Source organism: Ylistrum balloti, unplaced genomic scaffold (assembly GCF_031769215.1).
Source record: "Ylistrum balloti isolate Yb309-2 unplaced genomic scaffold, AGI_CSIRO_Ybal_v1 Utg369894, whole genome shotgun sequence".
NCBI lineage: Eukaryota > Metazoa > Mollusca > Bivalvia > Pectinida > Pectinidae > Ylistrum > Ylistrum balloti.
Genome location: NW_026782025.1, coordinates 272,501 through 281,253, shown reverse-complemented (window position 1 = coordinate 281,253; position 8,753 = coordinate 272,501). Strand labels below are relative to the sequence as shown.

General features: G+C 36.3%; 1 pseudogene; it reads left to right on the top strand.

Moving 5' to 3' along the window:
• Nucleotides 1–203: 203 nt before the first annotated feature.
• On the top strand, nucleotides 204–4,117 carry LOC132546548 (uncharacterized; annotated as a pseudogene).
• Nucleotides 4,118–8,753: the final 4,636 nt, after the last annotated feature.

The window sequence follows — 8,753 nt, the reverse complement described above, 5'->3', positions numbered from 1 at the left end:
TGACACTTTTGTCTATTATACGTATGTAAATTTCTAGTTGTAGACAGGTGAGACAGATGAGTTTGAACATGACTTAGATAATTTTTTTTACTTACGTGTGAATTACATAAATCATAATAAATCATGTAACATGTATTTTTAACTGTTTCTAACAGTGCTTTATTGTCTCGACAATATGTGTTTAGGTACCAATTAACGTCGTCATGGAAAAGGATAGAATTTTAAATAACTTTAGATTTCTAATAAAAAACGTGGAACCAATTCCTATCCTGGATATACTGATACAATATGGCCACAGCACTGCTGAACAGATTCGTAGTACGTACAAGAGTTCGGGGCCAGATGAGGCCAACCGTATGATTATAGATAGTCTCTCAAGGATGAAGGACGGGAAAGGATATCAACATTACATTGAAGCCTTGCAGGAAGATCACGCAGACTTTGTGCTTGAGAAATTAGGATTCCCGACAGTCACAAGTACGTATTAACTGGCAGTATTATCAATATAAAAGTTAACAGTGTTAAAGTGACTACATGGTCACTAGGACAGGTCAGCGTGACTGAGTGGTCATTAGACAGATTGGTGTGACTGAGTGGTCACTAGGACAGATCGGTGTGATTGAGTGGTCACTAGGACAGATTGGTGTGACTGAGTGGTCACTAGGACAGATTGGTGTGACTGAGTGGTCACTAGGACAGAATGGTGTGACTGGGTGGTCACTAGGACAGATCGGTGTGATTGAGTGGTCACTAGGACAGAATGGTGTGACTGAGTGGTCACTAGGACAGAATGGTGTGACTGGGTGGTCACTAGGACAGATCGGTGTGATTGAGTGATCACTAGGACAGATTTGTGTGATTGAGTGGTCACTAGGACAGATCGGTGTGATTGAGTGATCACTAGGACAGATCGGTGTGATTGAGTGGTCACAAGGATAGATTGGTGTGACTGGATGATTATGAGAACAGGTATATGTAACTGGGTGGTAGCTAAAGATAACTGAATTAGAACTCTAGTTGATGTATTCTTGAGAGGCAACTCTACACAATGTATGTTTGATTGTGCAAATCATATCGACTCTATATGTAATATCTTTTTGCCGTTCAAGGATCACATTCTCCTGAAATTCTGAAAACACAGAATATGTGTAACCTTTATAATGATTGTCATACGTGCCCAGATGTCATTTTATGTTTTCTCGTATGATTTCCGTTTAAGAAAGGTTTTATCAGTCAAAGATCCAGTGTTACTCTTATTACATATATCTACTACCACAAAACGATTGTTTAACTACTAAACCGAGGCCGAAATAACTCAGCTAGTTCGAACGTTGGCCATCATGGTGAGGTGCATGGTTCGACACTTCTTACACCTGAAGGTTTGGTAGGAAACTGAAAAACCTGTGCTGACGTGGTTGTGTCTTTTGACGAGACACTTTACCCTAATTGATCAGGATGACGTCACACGGTCCTCTAGTATGTTGTTCAGTCAGGTATTCATCTGTTATTACAGGGAGATCCTGCACAAATTAGCCCTTACCTCTTCAAGGAGCGATAAAACCTATTCTACAAATAGAATCAAAGTTGTCTCACTTGAATGATAATTTGGTACCATACCACGGAATTAACCTGGTACAGAACCTCCATCTTTTATCTATCATATCATTTGTTATAGTTTACTTTCAATCGAGCATTGTGAATTTGCTTTTCTCAATCATGGATTTTCTCTAAAACGACCCTATATTTATAATTTATTTCCCAAATCTCGTTTTATTTGTTAAAAAAATACTACATATCTGGAGGTATGTCCTCATACAAATATTTTGAAATTCCTGCAAAATCTAACACATACTTTTTTCAAACTTTAAAAATTATCTAGATAATTATGTGTATGTTTAGTATTGATATTTGGTGTTTTTATTGTGAAAAGTTGTTGATATTCCAATGATTCATTTACCTGAGATGGTGGTAGCTTCCTCTTAACAAAGAATTTGATTAGGCTAAAGAAAAAGTACGTGGTTCCGGGGCCCGTCTGAAAAAATTGTGGTCGATATGTCGGGTTCTTTTTTGTTTTTGTTTTTTTTTGTTTGTTTTTTCTTTTAATTATGTTTGCTTGTTTTTGACACTGACCTGTGACGCACGTTATATTGATTAGGGAATGGCTATTACCAATGCAACATTTAGACGTGTCACATGTGTGTATTATGAGATGTTTTTCTAGTCCGAAGGGTTTCTTACTATCTATTTGCGATTCCACTTTTGTCTAGTTCGTGGTCGATAGTCAGAATTCAAATGTTTTAATCAATTATCTATATTTTGATATAGGGTAGAATTTTTTTACAAAGAAGACCAATCCAGTTGTAATAATTTTGATAATTATTTTTCATAGATGTGACAGCATGCATGTCAAACGCCACACGACCACCTCATCATATAGCTCCAACAACTCATTCCAATACAGCTTCCAATACAGCAGTGGAGAATTCCGAAAACCCGGAAGAAAGTTCCTTTCCCAGAAACAATAACATAAATTCGATTACGTTAGGACTTAGTCATATGGAAGTAAGTGATGGAGCTGCCAGTTCGCGGAGTAAAGCTGACCAGCCAGATTGCATTGCGACGTCGTCTCAATCTGCAACGTCGAGTGAGACGATACAAGAGGAAAATGTCTACGAAAATATCAACAGGAGGGCGTCGGAAAGCGAACATGTTTATGCTCGTGTAACGGAAGGAGAAGGCATGATTGTTTACTTGGTCAAACCGGCAATTCTTCACTGTTCACGAACTAAACCGTCGCCATATCCGGAAGAGTTATCGGCCTTGACAAAGGATCGCGCATGGCATGCTAATATTACCGATGGAACAGTAAGTGATATACACGAAACTGTGTGATAAACAGGTGACTGTGTGAGAAAGACACGTTACTGTCTGAAAAAAGACATGTGACTCTTTGAAGAAGACACGCGACTTTACGAGAGAGGCACGTGTGGGATACATACGTAACTTTATGAGATAGACACACGACTGTGAGAAAGATATGTGACATTGTGATACAGACCTGGAACTATGTGAAATAGGCACGAGACAAATTGAGATAGTCGTAATATGTACTCTATAAAACATGAGTAAAGAAACTAAAAGATATTTTTCTTAGTAGTGAACATTCTTAACCAAATGCAATGTAAATCATGTTTTTCTTAATCAAGTGTAACGCATTCAGCTGTGTTGATTTTATACTGCACTTTTCAGATACACAAGGTAGTTGGTAACCTGAACACTTGTCCGGCGGGAACATATATCATGTGGTATAGTAAAGCCAAGGCCGCCATGATGGTTTCTGTAGCGTAAGTAGAATTCCACCACCGTTTTGTTGATTTTCTCATTGAATTTCATCTTTAGATATGTTGGAAAATCATTAATTTGAAAGTAAATTTTCCAGATTTGGTAGTTTTTGGAAGGACATTTAATTTCTGGTTACATTGATTAATTACAAAGGTACAAGGTATGGATTTGATTTGATGTTAAATCTAATGTATGACCACCGATTCCATCCATTGCGAGTTAGTCCTGGATCCAACTGTTTGTGAACACAAACCCGAACATTAACATTGTATGATGTAACAGCACTTCCGACCCACTTCAACAGTGTTTGTGATTTGATTTACATAGCGTTCCAGAAATTGCCAAAAAACATGTGCACTTCAAGATGTTACGAACAGAAGAGGACGGTGTTCTGCACTTTCATTTCGACAGTCGGTTCCATAGCACAAATCCCGAAGCCGTTCTCCAATATGCCAAGACGAATGGATTGAAGATAAAGCCAGCCAAACTACGATATTACCAAAGACAATCCTGATTTCTTTTGCAGTTCTCTCCCCTTCATCGTCTGCTCTGTTTGTGGAGCTTTCTAGCCATCACAACATACTCAAACACTCTTCTTACTCAATTCAATATAGCGCTCCTCTTATAATCTGTGTGATTAAGAATAAGCCAAGTCATTAAGCTTATTGATCGAAACATGATTGAGAGTGTGACATATATAAATCGGATCAACAGACCTTTCTTGTTGAAATCTTTTCAGTCATGAAATGCATTTTCACATTATCTGACATGTTAATTATGCTAGGAAAAGAAGAAAAAAAAAGTTTTTCTTAAATATATTGTAGTGTTAAAGTTCAATACACTATGGATACACTACGCTGGTTTCCACTGCGGAGAGCCACGTTACAAAGTTGCAGGACAGTTTCACTATAAAGGCAAACAGAATATAGATACTCTGAGTAAAATGGAGTTGATCGAAAACATTTATTGGTATTTATCTGAGTGTGGAAATATTGGAAAATTTATATACACAAAGTTTCCAGCATGAAAGACTACGACTATGAGTATTGTTAGAATTATTATCCTATGATCAATACTCCTAATACCAAACGAAATTTTCCAAGACATATTAAAATGATTTTATCATTGTAATAGATACTGTACCTCGACGATACGTTGTACAATACTTATCTGTAAAACATATCGTAGACGACAAGAACCAGGCCGATACCAAGAGTACATTTTAATTGTATATGGAATTTGAAATAATGTATCATTAGTATGTATTATTATATAATGACATCTACATCTGCAATATTCATTGAAGACATAAGCGAAGTAATTTAATTGGTCTAGAGCGGACGTCAGGAGAAAAAATCTGACCAATCACAGACTGATTCGCTCATTTGGAGATTACAAAGTCAATTATCTTTTCAAAATTTTGTAAAAAAAAAAAAAAAAAAAAGGAAAAAATACAAATTTGTAAGAAAAGTGTAAATAAAAGAAGTTTTTTCATTGGCCACTTTATATTGAAAAGAGACAAACCGTTGTTACAGGGTTTACATATTGTTAAGTGTGGACTTCAGTCTGTAGATATTACTTTTAATGGAAATTGCAATAATACAGCTATACAGAACAAGTATTTAATGGAGTGAATGTGAAATTCGTTGATGCTACAAGAAAGTTTTCGAAGATTGTGATTGTTATTTTTTGTAATCTCTAAGATAAATGCAATATTTCTGCAGCTACTTGTACATGTGTCGTTATATATATCACAAATATACCAGAGTGATTTAACTATCAGACATTCAAGGCCTAGGAATATTATATGGTTATAACTCTTAATGGTTTGATTTCGACCAAGATTTATGTAAAACAATTTTTGATATTTTAATCACCATCTTAGATACAACAACTTGGGATGGTTTGTCCACTATAAAGAGCCTTTGGCGTCCATCGACCGAAGTGATTATCGAAACACCCAAATTTACACCACCGCTCTCGATTTAGATTTATAACTAAAACATTGTTTATGTTCTATGTATGTAATACAATGTATGTAATATTTGTGTCTTGATAAAGGGGTAGGTTGCCTCGAACATTTGACAATTAACTAGCCCGTACTGTTGCTATTACTTTATTGATCATATATCTATCCTAGTAATAGGTGTGTGTGTGTGTGTGTGAGAATATAATCAATAATGATTTAATTGATACGCAAGAAATAATGGGAAATATAACATACTTAATATCGGTACCTTTATTTTAGCTTTGTTTATGTCCAGCAACACTTACAGTAAGTACAGGCAGTTAATATATAATCTAGATTAAATATAAATCACCTTGATTAAATTTGATTTAACAAGCTTTAACTTGTCTCATGATCTATTGTTTATACTTATTGTCTATTTCCTTCCAAAGATTTTGATATTAATCATATCTAGTAATATGATATTGGTGCCAATGTGACCTATATCCACAAAATCACATAACTTTGAAATATGTATTACATTAACTTATGAGATATGAAATTTTTTATGCCGTGGATCTCGTACGCATTTATTTCACTTTTTCTTTTCTTTTTTTCCTCTTTGTTTTTTTCCTTAAATCTGATTTTGTGATATATTATCAGAGCATTGCGTGTCAGGAGATGAATATAAGGTGTTCCGAACGGGTTTGTTTTGTGTTATATGTAGGTTTTTCATTCATTCAAATAGTTGACACTATACTGGAGGTCTGAGAGAGAGCTTATATAGAATTGCTTCTCAGTTTTGTGGATTGCTTAATCAATGATATTTCATGTTTGAAATGAAATTCGCTGCAGATGTCATCCTCGACACTCCAGGGGCCACGATCACTTTCGCACCCTTGGAAAATGCCGTGACGAAATTGAAAGTTTCATGTGCGACACCTTGTGGACAAGACGAAAAGACCCTTGAGGTACTTCAGACGAATCTCGGGGTAGCATTATGGTATATTGTAACGGCTTTGAAATTGGGTGTCGCTCCTTTGTTATCTTCAACCAGAGCATATCAACCTGTGATTGGTCAGTTTTTTTCCAATCAAATTGCTTCGCTTGTGCCTTCGATTCTGCCATGGCACGTCCGAGGGTGCAGAGAGCGAAAGAGATCGTAACCCGTAAATAGTATCGAGGATGTGCAGATTTGAAATATGACTTGTATATCTAATGAGAATTACTATGTTAATATTCTATCAAAATGATTTCTTTCATCTCAGTAAGGAATTCCAAAAATGATACCGCCTTTATAGGGTTTTAAAGCAAGGGAAAATTGTAGTAAAGACACCTAACCATCGGAATGATCCCCCCACCCCCTTCACTCTGCCAATTCTACAGCTTCTACGGGCAGACTCGTGTGCAATGAACATCTTCGTTAATAGATCAAACAACTATCACTAGAAAGTAGACAATCAAAACAGAAGGTTCGACATATATATCTAAAGATGTGATCTCGGTATTTATTACTTTGAATATTATGTTTTGTAATATATGTGTTTTGTATAAATATATTAATTAAATTTTGTATAAAATATTGTGTTATATGTTTTAGTATATCTTTTACACGAACGGATAACTGGATTGATTGGGGGAGATTGCACCATACCTTTGAAATGAAACACAATTTTATAGTTACTTTGACCACTACATCATCATTGTTTATCCTTGCCTTTATTTCCTTCAATAATGAGGAAATAGAGGAGAAAATATAACACCGATTCAATATTGAATCAAAGAGGCACATTAACAGGTATTTACAGATTCACAGACTTACTCAAGAGACATACACAGACTTACTCAGAGACATACACAGACTTACTCAGAGACATACACAGACTTACTCAGAGACATACACAGACTTTACACAGAGACATACACAGACTTACACAGAGACATACACAGACTTACTCAGAGACATACACAGACTTACTCAGAGACATACACAGAAATACACAGACTTACTCAGAGACATACACAGACTTACTCAGAGACATACACAGACTTACTCAGAGACATACACAGACTTACTCAGAGACATACACAGACTTACTCAGAGACATACACAGACTTTACACAGAGACATACACAGACTTTACACAGAGACATACATAGACTTACACAGAGACATACATAGACTTACACAGACTTAAACAAAGACATACATAGACTTACTCAGAGACAATCATAGACTTACACAGAGACATACACAGACTTACATAGAGACATACACAGACTTACACAGACCTACATAGATACTTACACAGACTTACACAGACTTACAGAGAGACTTACACAGACTTACACAGAGCCATAAACAGACTTACACAGAGCCATAAACAGACTTACACAGAGACTTACACAGACTTACACAGAGCCATAAACAGACTTCACACAGACTTACACAGATACATCCGCAGACTTACACAGACAGAGAAATAGACAGACTTTATAAAGACTTACACAGATACATCCACAGACTTACTCAGAGACATACACAGACTTACTCAGAGACATACATAGACTTACTCAAAGACATACACAGACTTTACACGGAGACATACACAGACTTACTCAGAGACATACACAGACTTACTCAGAGACATACACAGACATACTCAGAGACATACACAGACTTACACAGACTTACACAGAGACATACATAGACTTACTCAGAGACATACATAGACTTTCTCAGAGACATACACAGACTTACTCAGAGACATACACAGACTTACTCAGAGACATACACAGACTTACACAGAGACAATCATAGACTTACACAGAGACATACACAGACTTACTCAGAGACATACACAGACTTACTCAGAGACAAACACAGACTTACTCAGAGACATACATAGACTTTCTCAGAGACATACACAGACTTACTCAGAGACATACACAGACTTACTCAGAGACATACACAGACTTACACAGAGACAATCATAGACTTACACAGAGACACACACAGACTTACTCAGAGACAATCATAGACTTACACAGAGACATACACAGACTTACTCAGAGACATACATAGACTTACACAGAGACATACATAGACTTACACAGACTTAAACAGAGACATACATAGACTTACTCAGAGACAATCATAGACTTACACAGAGACATACACAGACTTACATAGAGACATACACAGACTTACATAGAGACATACACAGACTTACACAGACTTACACAGACTTACTCAGAGACATACACAGACTTACACAGACCTACATAGATACTTACACAGACTTACACAGACTTACACAGACATACACAGACTTACTCAGAGACATACACAGACTTACATAGAGACATACATAGACTTACACAGACTTACACAGACTTACTCAGAGACATACACAGACTTACACAGACCTACATAGATACTTACACAGACTTACACAGACTT